Below are 11,064 nucleotides of genomic sequence, written 5' to 3'. Positions count from 1 at the left end.
TGATGGAGGGACTAGATTGACTACAGAAGATATGTGTTTTGCCAAGTAGTTCACAGTATAGCCTAAAAACTCAAATATATATTGATAAAAGCCTATGTTTATTTTAGGTTAGCAGGCACATACTGTCAAATAGTTACAAAGATTTCGAGGGCAAATAGATATAGACATCAATTCAAGTTTTAAATGATGAAAAAGATTTAAACAACAAATACAGCTTCGGGCTTCCCTGGTGGCGCAGTGGTTGAGAGTTCACCTGTCGATGCAGGGGACGCAGGTTCGTGCCCCGGTCCGGGAAGATCCCACATGCCTCGGAGCGGCTAGGCCCGTGAGCCATGGCCACTGAGCCTGCGCGTCCGGAGCCTGTGTTCCGCAACAGAAGAGGCCACAACAGTGAGGCCCGCGTACCACAAAAAAAAAACAAAAACAAATACAGCTTCAGAAAATGACAGAAGTGAATGAGCAAAGTAACAAATGGTCATAAACATGGATGTTCAAGACCTATTAATGTACCTCTAAATAAGAGCATTTGTTTTATTAATTGTAATCAACCCTTTAATACAGTAAAATTGAGGATATTTTCTGAGTGTTGTGCTGGCTTATGGTCAGCTGTTTACAAACTGCAATATACTTTTGTGTAGATTCGAACTGTGTTAGTAATCAGTCACTCCAGTTGACCTCAGTGGCCTTCGCGTCTTTCTTGTTTTATATACTTTTCCAGAGAGAGCTGCATCTCTTGTCTGTGTGTTGATAACTCCCAAATCTGTATCTTATTTCTGACCTCTTGAGATAGGTAGGGACCTTTACCTCCAAGTAAATATCCCATAGGCACCTGGAATAGATAAACTCGGCTTATCTAAAGAGGAATTATCTTCCTCTGAAACATGTTGCTTCTTTGTTTTCAAATCACCATCGTTGGTGTACTAAACTACTCCCCTGGTTTCTTCAACCTTGTCTCTGTCCTTGAAAATGCCCTTCTTAGAACACACCTTTAATTCCCACTGCCACTATCTTAGCTCAGTCCCTCCTTCATCCTTTGGCACGCAGCAAGTATTCAAAAATTAGTAATTTTACAAAGTCAGTCAAACACATAAAGCTCTAACAAGTTGCGGCATCTAGCGTGAAACTCAAGTGTTCTAGCACCGGTGTGGACATCGGAGAGCTCTTTACATCCTACTGTACTGACGGAACGCAGACTCCAGGGACTTCACCTTCCAAAAAAAAGTTCTACACCGGAGTCTCAATTCTTACCCCACCTGGTATGCAGTGCAGAACTAGATTCTGCAAGTTCCCTTCTCGGGCAGTGAAGCTTCGAGGTCCTCTTCACTAAGAACTTTGATAAATGTTTTAAGTAGTGATCTTTTCTTTCTCGCTTGCATCCATTGCAACGTGTACTGATCTCAGCTGACAGGAGATAACTACCCCATCCGCTGCAGTAGGGAAGCAGTGACGTCACGCCTAGAATTGACTGACCCCGTTTTTCGGGCTTCGCAGACCACGGAGCTACAAAGGCCGAGAGGGAATGAGTGGGAGGCAGGAGACCGCAGTGCCTTCCCTCTCCGAAACAAGCCTTCCTGGCCGCGCAGGCCAGCGGCCCCCGGGGCGGAACCTCCTGCGGGACTGCCGCAGCCCGGCTCGGAGGCGAGCGAGTGGGTGTGTGTGTGGGGGGCGGCCAAACTTCCTGTCCCGCGCTCGAGCTGCTTCCGGCGGGAGCCGGAAGACGCTCTGTGTGGACAGAATTCGGGACCAACTGACGGACGGAAGGCTGCCCGGGACGGAAAGGTGAGCTCCGGGGTGGGCCTGATCGACCCGCTCGGCTAGGTGGTCCCCGAGAGGGAGGGAGCCAGTGCTGGCTACTCAGGGGCTTGGGCCGAGTTTGCCCCCGGAGAGGACAGGGAAACCGCCCCGGGGCACCCCACCCGGATCTGGAGCGGCCGGTCTGAAGCCCTACGGCTTCGGCTCTTCTCGCGGGCTTTTGGGGCATATGTTTCGGCTCCTTCGCTTGGTTTCGGGGCCAGGGGCATGGGGACAAGACCATCCTGGAGAAAGAGTCAGCGAGTCCCCGCGGCGGGGGCTCCTGGACTGCACCCTCCGCGAGGCCTGCCTGCGGACCTTGGGGCCCTTCACTAGGCTGTTGTAATGGGGGAACGAGGATGTCAAGGCGACTCTGCCCTGGACATTTCAGCCCAGACCTACCCTCTTCTTTGGTACGTCCGCTTACTTTCTCGGTCTAGAAGAAGGAAGGTTGCTGACTCGGAGGGTCTGGGCCACTGGTTTCTCCTTTGCGTGTCATTTCAAGGCGAGGGTGTGGGCTGTGAGAGTCTACAGCCTTATGCATTTCGCAGGTTGAAGTTTCTTCAGAGAAAAGAATTCAGTTAGTTTATTAAAGTTTATCTCACTTGCTCATGAGGCTCTGAAATGCATTTAGGAACCATTTGAAAGTTAAATATTATTAACTTGGAACTTAAGAATTTGTATTTCTTCCTCACTTTGGCACAAGGACCAACACAGCATATTTGCAAAGAGAATAAAAGAAACATTTTAAAATAAAGCCAGGGGCATTTTGTTATTTTTAGAGAGTGAGAAATTCCACTTTGTGTTATCTTCGTGTGAGACAAGGTCAACTAAACTCGCAGTCAGAAGATTTAGGTTCTAGTTTTTTAAGTTTTACATCTAAGTAGAGGTCTAATTTTTGGCAAGTTAATGTCTAGCTTTGGACTTTTTTTTCCCTCTGTAAATGAAGGGGGTTACCTATTCATTCAGCAAATATTTCCTGAATGCTTAGTTTGTGCAAAGCATCGGTGGAGAAGGGAGAAGGATGGGAGAAGGATGATAAATTCAATGAACCTTAACCAGTGAGAAAAATATGCAACTAACTCCCAAGGCAGGCTGAAATAATTGCTAAAGAGAGGTTAAACTGTGTTGTGAGAACACCAAGGGAAGGACAGATTTGTTCTGACTGGAGGGAAAGGAGTCTTCATGGAGGATGGCGTATGAGTTGGATTTTAAGGACTGGAAAGGATTTCAAAAGATCACAGCTGGATTGGAGGGTTTTATTACTGGAGGGTCTTATTACTGGAGAACTATCACAAGGGAAAGGGCCTTGAGCACTAAAATAGGTTGGAGTGTTCATTTAGTAGCCAGTCCAGTGTGTACTGGAGAAAAGGGTTCATTGAGGAATATAGTGGATGCTGCAGTTGGAACAGTATTTGAGGACATATTGTTGAATATTTAAAATGCCATGCTTAGGGATTTGACTGTTAATTCTGAAGCCCTGAACTTTGGGTAAGGGAAGTGACGTAAGCATTTCTGTGTTTTGGAAAGATGAGTGGCTGCATAAAAGATGGAATGGAGGGCTTCCTTGGTGGCGCAGTGGTTGAGAGTCCGCCTGCCAATGCAGGGGACACGGGTTCGTGCCCCGGTCCGGGAAGATCCCCCATGCCGCGGAGCGGCTGGGCCCGTGAGCCATGGCCGCTGAGCCTGCGCGTCTGGAGCCTGTGCTCCGCAACGGGAGAGGCCACAACAGTGAGAGGCCTGCGTACCGCAAAAAAAAAAAAAAAAAAAAAAAGTTGGAATGGAAAGGGGAATTTTAAGGGCAAGGTGGCCAGTTAGAAGCCTATTTTCATAGTGTAGTTGAAAGATAATGAAAAACCTAAACAGGGCATTATGGTAGGAGTAAATTTGGAGGAATCAGAACCACTGGGATTATTTAAATATGGAGGATGAGAGAGATTGTTCAAGACCTAGAATTTGTAGCTGAGTGGGAGAACAATTGGGCAATAACTGAAATGGATAATACAGGAAGAAGAACAGGTTTGGTGGGGAAGGTGACAGTCTGGATTTTGGACATTGTTAAAATTGAGGTAGATATCCACATGGGGTTACTTAGCAAGCAGTTAGAAATGAAAGTTTGGAGTACAGAGAGAGGTCAGAAATAGAGACAAAAATTTGGGTATGATTCACGGAGTCATTCATTCGTTATACAAATATTTGTTCAGTGCCTACTAGCTGCTTACAGGAAGTTTGTATAAAAGCCCTTTAAACTCATAGTAAAGACAGTCTCAGAGCTTCACAGTATCAGAAATGACTCTTGGAGACCTAAATTCCTTATGAATTACCTACAATACTTTGCCAGGCACTAGGTGATGGGTTCTGGGTTCTGGGAGATACAGTATTGAACAAGACAGGCTAGTTCTTGCCTTTGTTTATGGAGCTTACAATTTAGGGGGTAGCCAGACAAAAAGTGAATACTGTATCAAAACAAAAGAATTAGAAATTGTGGTAAGTGCTGTAATGGAGACAGCAGAGATAGAAAATAAAAGTGGGGGTATGAGGAACCTTCCTTGGATAAGGTTATCAGGCAGAGCGTTTCTGCATGAGTTGATAGTTAAGTAGAGCCCTGAAGAATGAAAAAGAGCAATGGAAGAGAAAGCATTCCTAAGTAGAGGAAATGATGTGTGCAAATCCCTAACATAGGAAAGAGCTTAATATGTTCAAGGAACTAAGGGAGAGTCATCTGGCTGGAGGTTGAATGGAGGCAGGAATGGATCACATAGGTCCTTATAGGCCAGGATAAGGAGTTTGGATTTTTTCTAGATGCATTGGGAAGCCACGTGAAAAAAAAATGTGAAAATTCACATTTTAAGATGATATTAAGTGATGTGAAGAGAATGGAGGGAGGCAAAGTATAGAAGCAGGGAGACCAGTTAGGAGACAGTAACAGTACTTTAAGGCAAGGTTGATGGTGGCCTGGAGTAGAGTAGTGGCAGTAGAGATAGAAGTAGGTGGATTTGCGATCTGTTTTGGAGACAGAATCAAGTCCAGACTTGCAGCTGGACTGGATACTGGGAACAAAGGAAATAAAGTAATAAAAGTGACTTCTAAATGGGGTGAATGGTGATCCTCCCTTGAATGGAGGGTTGTGGTCAGAGGGGCTGGCAGGGGAGGATGGGAAATAGGCTTGGGAGAGAATTCATTTTGAACATGTTAAATTTGAGATATCAAAACATGAGGTAGAGATGTCAAGTAAGCAATCCTTCCTATGTACAAGTTTGCAGCTCAGAGGAGATATCTGGGCTATAGATAAAAATTTTGGAGACCGTATCATTTAAAGCCATGAGTTCACACTAGGAAGAGAGTCTAGCAAGAGAAGAGGGCCTGGCCTGCAAACTATCCTGAAGAACATTAATATTTAGAGGATGAGTGGAGGAGGAATATAGGAGTTATCGAAGGAAACTGGAGGAATGGCCAATGAGGTAGGATTAAAATAAGAAGTATCTTAGAAGCAAAAGAGTAAGTAAAGTGTTTGAGGAAGGAGGCAGTACTTCTAAGGGAAAATATCAGTTATGGCTCTGGTTGCAAATGACCAATTTACTTGAGGAGAAGAGGAATTTATGACAAGGATGTGGGCAGCTGACAGGATCAAAGGAAATGCTGAAGGCCCTGGCTTTGAAAAGGACAGGAATCTGAGCAGCCCCAAGGGGAGGCTGCTAATTGCAGTACTGGAGTGAATGGGCTGCTACAGCAGTTTTCACCTTAGTTACTTATTTTAGAATTCACGTTCTGAGGAAAAGTATGATTTGTTCATCATGGGTTGGGTATCCAGCAGTTGGTCAGGATAGAAAAGAACACCTTAATCTATAATCGCACTCAGAATGTATCCAGTGGGGGAGGGATAGATCCCCCAACAAAATGTGGATCCTGTCACCCAAACGGGGGAATGAATGTGGAACAGTCAAAAATAATAGCTGTCCCTTGCAAAGGTCAAGTAAGATTAGGGCAGCAAAGTATCCATTAAATTTAGCAGCATGAAGATCATTGGCTTAAATTTGTCTCTGAAGGATTGCAGAGAAATGGGGAGGTGACCGGAATAAAAATCAGGGCTATAGGAATGGAGCACCCCAGAAGATCCTGTGAAGAGAAGAGGGAAAGCGCGCGCAGGATGAATGCTACGGTTTCTGAGATTCATTCTGGCTTCACAGTTCTGTATTCCAAATGTCTTTTATCAGTACCCGTTACCACTTTATCATTAGAATTTAATTAACTCTCATGCTATATCATATACTAGATATGATATTAAAAAGTTACTTGGGGGGCTTCCCTGGTGGCGCAGTGGTTGAGAGTACGCCTGCCGATGCAGGGGACACGGGTTCGTGCCCCGGTCCGGGAAGATCCCACATGCCACGGAGCAGCTGGTCCCGTGAGCCATGGCCGCTGAGCCTGCGCACTGTGCTCCGCAACGGGAGGGGCCACAACTGTGAGAGGCCCGCATACCGCAAAAAAAAAAAAAAAAAAAAGTTACTTGGTTTTTCTGTTCCTTTCACTACCATTTTATGCCAAAACTTAAACTGCTCTTTTTTAAATTTTAATTTTTGGTCTTTGGAATTCACTAACATTAGTAGAATTTTGTTTGCGTTTTTTAAGTATTAACTGAGTTTTGTTCCTGTCTGTATCTGTGGTCAGCCACAGGTTTCGGGGGAGCTGAGAAGCAGATTGGCCCATGGTAAGAGAGACTAGTCCTCTTGGTTGAAATTATGTGCTTTATTTTAACCTTTATGAATAGTGACCAATTGGGGGAGCACAGTGTTTCTCAGTTTCTTCCCTCTTTTTTCTCAAGCCTCCCTCAGTCTTCCCCTTCTTTCCAAAACCGGGTCAAGGTCAAGGCATTTTCTACCTCCCTCAAGAGGATAAGAGCAATACTGGTATTCTGGGCTTTGTATTCTAGGGTGGAATCACATTGCTTTTTGGAGGTTGACACAATGCTGTTCTGTTTCTTTCATGATGCAGAGTATTAAAGCCCCGGTCATCTTTCTGTTTGGAATACACTCCCTTCTGTATGGTAGTCAGGACTAAGGCAAGAGACCTGTATCAGCTCTGTTCCGCTGTTGCTTGCTTAGTTTACTTTGGATTGGTTTTTCCCTCCCAGTATTTCTTCATGTAGCCTTCATTGGTTTTAGGCCATACCTACTCTAGGGAAATGGTGTTACCACTAATTCTGTCTAGTATATGAGAGTTCTTCATTAGGGTGTGGGACCAAAGACTGGTTAATTAGAAAAACTACTTTGTCTTTCTTTGCCTAGTGTGTAGTATTTTCCTTTGCAGACCTCAAGGAGGTTTGAGGTTTAAGTAATCTCAATTTCACCAAGACTTTTATCAATGGTAATTGCTGATTGTTTGTAATATATACTTATAGCAGGTTTATATCTATGGCTTTATATTTTAAGACTGATTCTGTGTTAAACATATGCATTTTAGACACTTGAAAATACTTTACAGTGTTTTTCTATCTGTGGGACATAACCTGTTAATAGCTGTGAGAACATTTTCGTGGATCTTATCATTTAAAAATAAATTCAAAGTGCATGAGATTATTATATGTTAGTATTTTATTGTTTTATGAAAATATGTTATTTGTGTGTATCTCTGTGTGTGTTTCATTCTCTGGGTTATGATGGAAAATGTATCTTACTGTGGGTTGCAGTCAAAAAAGTTTGAAAACCACTGCTCTATAGGAAATTTGGACTCAGTAACAAAAAGCAGATTTCTTAACCTTTTATAGTATATTAAGCGTTTGATAGATTTACTTGTTTCTTAAGCACTTATGCAGAACTTTGTTTCTGAAGAATTTTGTAATTATTTCTATTGCCTGATATATAAATAATCTTAGGGTAGACCTATTTCATTTCTGTATTTCAGATAAGTTTCCGAGGGCCAAGAAGATGAATAGCTTGCCCAGGTCTCAACCAACGAGTCAGAGGCAGAATTTAGATTCCTGCTTTAGAGACCTTGGATTTTTTTTTTTTAAACATCTCAACTTCTTTATTAAACTTGTTCAGCTCCTTAGTGTTAATGCATAATTTGCTGGATGATGTTGAGTGTACTGTATAAAAAGAATACAGTTTATCAAACTTCAGTTCCCAGGATTTATTTGGCTAAAAACAAGAAAGAGAGTTGTTTTCAGGATGGCCATAGAGATTGCTGTTGTCCTAAATCAACTTTGCTGTTGTTACTTATTCCCAGAACTTTTCAGGGCTTCTTGTGTTCTTTGCTTTGGTTCATTGCAAAGGTTTGTGTTGCGTGCATTTTTTTTAACCCTTAGGCTGACTATGGGGTAATATATTCAATAATAACAGTGGTAGGGTCAGTGGATTTCTAAAAAATATAATATGTGCTAGACCAAGATGGTTGGTATAGCCATAGGGAACCATGGCCATAGGGAACCATGCACATAGTAAAATTTAGTTGTTGCCAAGGGTAGAGGGAGAAAAGGTCTGAACAGTATACTTAGACCAATCCTTCGGTTTCTGAGATCAGTTAGTTTTGTTATGAACTCTTCATCCGGAGCCAAGATTCCTTATTTATGTTATGATTTGTGGAAAATAGGATTTGATGTGCCTGGCCTTTGTTGCTGATAGTTAAATATCATTATCTCTTTTATTTTTTATGGAGCTAAATTAGTAATTTTTCTATTTAGAAGGAAATAAGAATACAAATTTTGTCTGGGTAAAGATACAAAATAAAAATGAGCAAATATTACTGTCCAATTAAAGGACTTTGGGTGATGTAGGCGACTGCTTGGTATCGCATCTCTAATCTCTTATCTTAATTAATATAAGAAAGCCTGGGAAGAAATTTCGTCTGAGACCCATAATTATCTTGAAAATAGCTTCTCTTTGAGTAAAGCAGTGTCTTTCACTCTAGTGTCATGTAAATTGCATTTGAAGGAAAGACATTGCATTGGACACTCCCCCCCAACCCCATACTGGTACATTATTTTTATCATAAATACTTTAAATATACTCAAACGAAAAGCTAGGTAATCGGGCTTCCCTGGTGGCACAGTGGTTGAGAGTCCACCTGCCGATGCAGGGGACACGGGTTTGTGCCCTGGTCCGGGAGGATCCCACATGCTGCGGAGCGGCTGGGCCTGTGAGCCATGGCCGCTGGGCCTGTGCGTCCGGAGCCTGTGCTCGGCAACGGGAGAGGCTGCAACAGTGAGAGGCCCGTGTACCGCAAAAAAAAAAAAAAAAGCTAGGTAATCCTTATCCCTCCTGTGTTGAACCCCTATACCTTTTAATCAACTATAAAATCAAAACAAATTTACAAATAATTTAGTACTAGCAATGGTAGGGTCAGTGGAATTTTTAAAAATATATGCTGAAGCAAGGTTGTTTTCTTAAGCAATCTAATATGTTTTGATGGCCATAGGAACCATGTATATAATACAGTTTAGGTTATCAGTGTTATGTCCGTTGTTACCATGGATTTATATCTTTATGAGTAAGTATATAGACGTAAACCATACCAAAACCCAAGAAAATCCAAATTAACATTCATATTATGTTGTAGAGATGTTGTTTTACTGAAGTGAAATACTTAATGTTGATCTGAATAGTGGAAAGATTTAGCTTTGGATTCACTATTATATATAATCTGTTTCTATATTTTAACTTTAGTAATAGCAATGTAGAGAATATCATACAAGGTAGTATTTGTGATGTGAAGGCATTGTGAAGCAGTTTATGATAATCAGATCTCATATTCAACCAAAACTGGCCAGAAGTCCTTGAATGCCAATTTCAGTGAGGTATTGTTTGATAACTTTGTAGAGTTAGAGTTGGCTTATTCAGAAGAAGATAAGATTTGTGTTGCAAATAAAAAGATAACACAGAAAGGGAGAAAGTTTGGGCAAATCTTATATCTGGTAAGGGACTCGTATCTAGAATATATAAAGAATTCTTACAACTCAATAGTAAAAAGACAACTCAATTTAAAAATGGGCCAACGATCTGAATAAGCATTTCTCCAAAAAAGATGTACAAATGGCATATAAGCACATGAAAAGGTGCTCAACATCATTAGCCATCAGGTAATGCAACTCAGAACTACAGTGAGTTACCACTTCACACTCACTAGGATGGCTGTAATAAAAAAAGGTGTATTTTAAAAGGAGAGGATAGGGAGAAATTGGATCCCTCATGCACTACTGGTGAGATTGTAAAATGGTGCAGCCACTTTGGAAAATAGCCTGGTAATTCCTCAAGAGGTTAAACACAGTTACTGTATCACCTATCATTTCCACTCCTAGATGTATACCCTAAAGAGTGAAAACATATGTCCACACAAAAATTTGTACATGGGGCTTCCCTGGTGGCGCAGTGGTTAAGAATCCTCCTGCCAGTGCAGGGGACATGGGTTCGAGCCCTGGTCCGGGAAGATCCCACATGCCGCGGAGCATCTAAGCCCGTGAGCCACAACTCCTGAGCCTGCATGCCACAACTACTGAAGCCCGCGTGCCTAGAGCCCGTGCTCCGCAACAAGAGAAGCCACTGCAATGAGAAGCCTGCGCACCACAACGAAAGAGTAGCCCCCACTCGCCGCAACTAGAGGAAGCCCGCACACAGCAACAAAGACCCAACACAGCCAAAAATAAATAAATTAATTAATTAAAAAAAATTTGTACATGAATGTTATAGCAGCATTATTCATGATAGCCAAATTGTGAAAACAACCCAAATGACCGTCAACTGATAAATGGACAAATAAAATGTATATCCATGCAATAGAATATTATTTGACAATAAAAGGAAATTAAGTACTGGTACATGCTATAACAAGGATGAACATTGGAAACAGCATGCTACGTGAAAGCAGCCAAACACAAAAGATTACATATATAATTCCATTTATATGAAATGTCCAGAATAGGGAGATCCATAGAGACAAAAAATAGATTAGTGGTTGCCTAGGCTTGGTCAGTGGAAGGTTTGGGAGGAAATGGGGAGTGATTACTAATAGGTTTCTGTTTTGGGGTGAAGAAATTGTTGTAAAATTGATTGTGGTTATGGTCGCATAACTGTGAATATACTAAAAAAATGTAGTTGTACTTTTGAAGTGAGTGACCCGTATGGTATGTGAATTACATCTCAATGAAGCTGTTAATGTAAAAAAATATTTGAATTGTAGTTTTTGAAATCTGTTAAGTGGGTAACTTGAATTGGGAATAGAAAATTTTAATTGTATATTTGCCATCACATTTCCAGCTAACGTACATAGCAAGTTGCTGTG

At 41.9% G+C, this 11,064-nt stretch overlaps 1 protein-coding gene and 1 long non-coding RNA gene across 8 annotated transcripts in view; one reads left to right on the top strand and one right to left on the bottom strand.

The window, feature by feature from the left end:
• Positions 1 to 79: 79 nt before the first annotated feature.
• Positions 80 to 1,381, bottom strand: LOC141277943 (uncharacterized). The gene is made up of 2 exons (XR_012329909.1): positions 1,254 to 1,381; positions 80 to 360 (listed from the first exon to the last, which is right to left on the bottom strand). It is a non-coding gene; the product is annotated as an uncharacterized lncRNA (long non-coding RNA).
• A 267-nt stretch (positions 1,382 to 1,648) lies between these two features.
• The window catches only part of ZNF410 (zinc finger protein 410), a 40,514-nt gene continuing 31,098 nt past the window's right edge, over positions 1,649 to 11,064 (top strand). For 6 of the 7 annotated variants that reach the window (XR_012329907.1, XM_019921446.3, XM_019921456.3 and 3 more), the window contains exon 1: positions 1,649 to 1,779. The gene's annotated coding sequence lies outside the window, so the exon portion shown is untranslated. Of the gene's footprint in view, positions 1,780 to 1,836; positions 2,205 to 11,064 lie in introns of those variants that run through there. The other variant, XM_019921443.3, reaches the window with a different exon arrangement.

Source organism: Tursiops truncatus, chromosome 2, assembly GCF_011762595.2.
Source record: "Tursiops truncatus isolate mTurTru1 chromosome 2, mTurTru1.mat.Y, whole genome shotgun sequence".
NCBI lineage: Eukaryota > Metazoa > Chordata > Mammalia > Artiodactyla > Delphinidae > Tursiops > Tursiops truncatus.
Note: the sequence above shows the minus strand (reverse complement) of the source record. Positions and strands in the feature narration are given on the sequence as shown.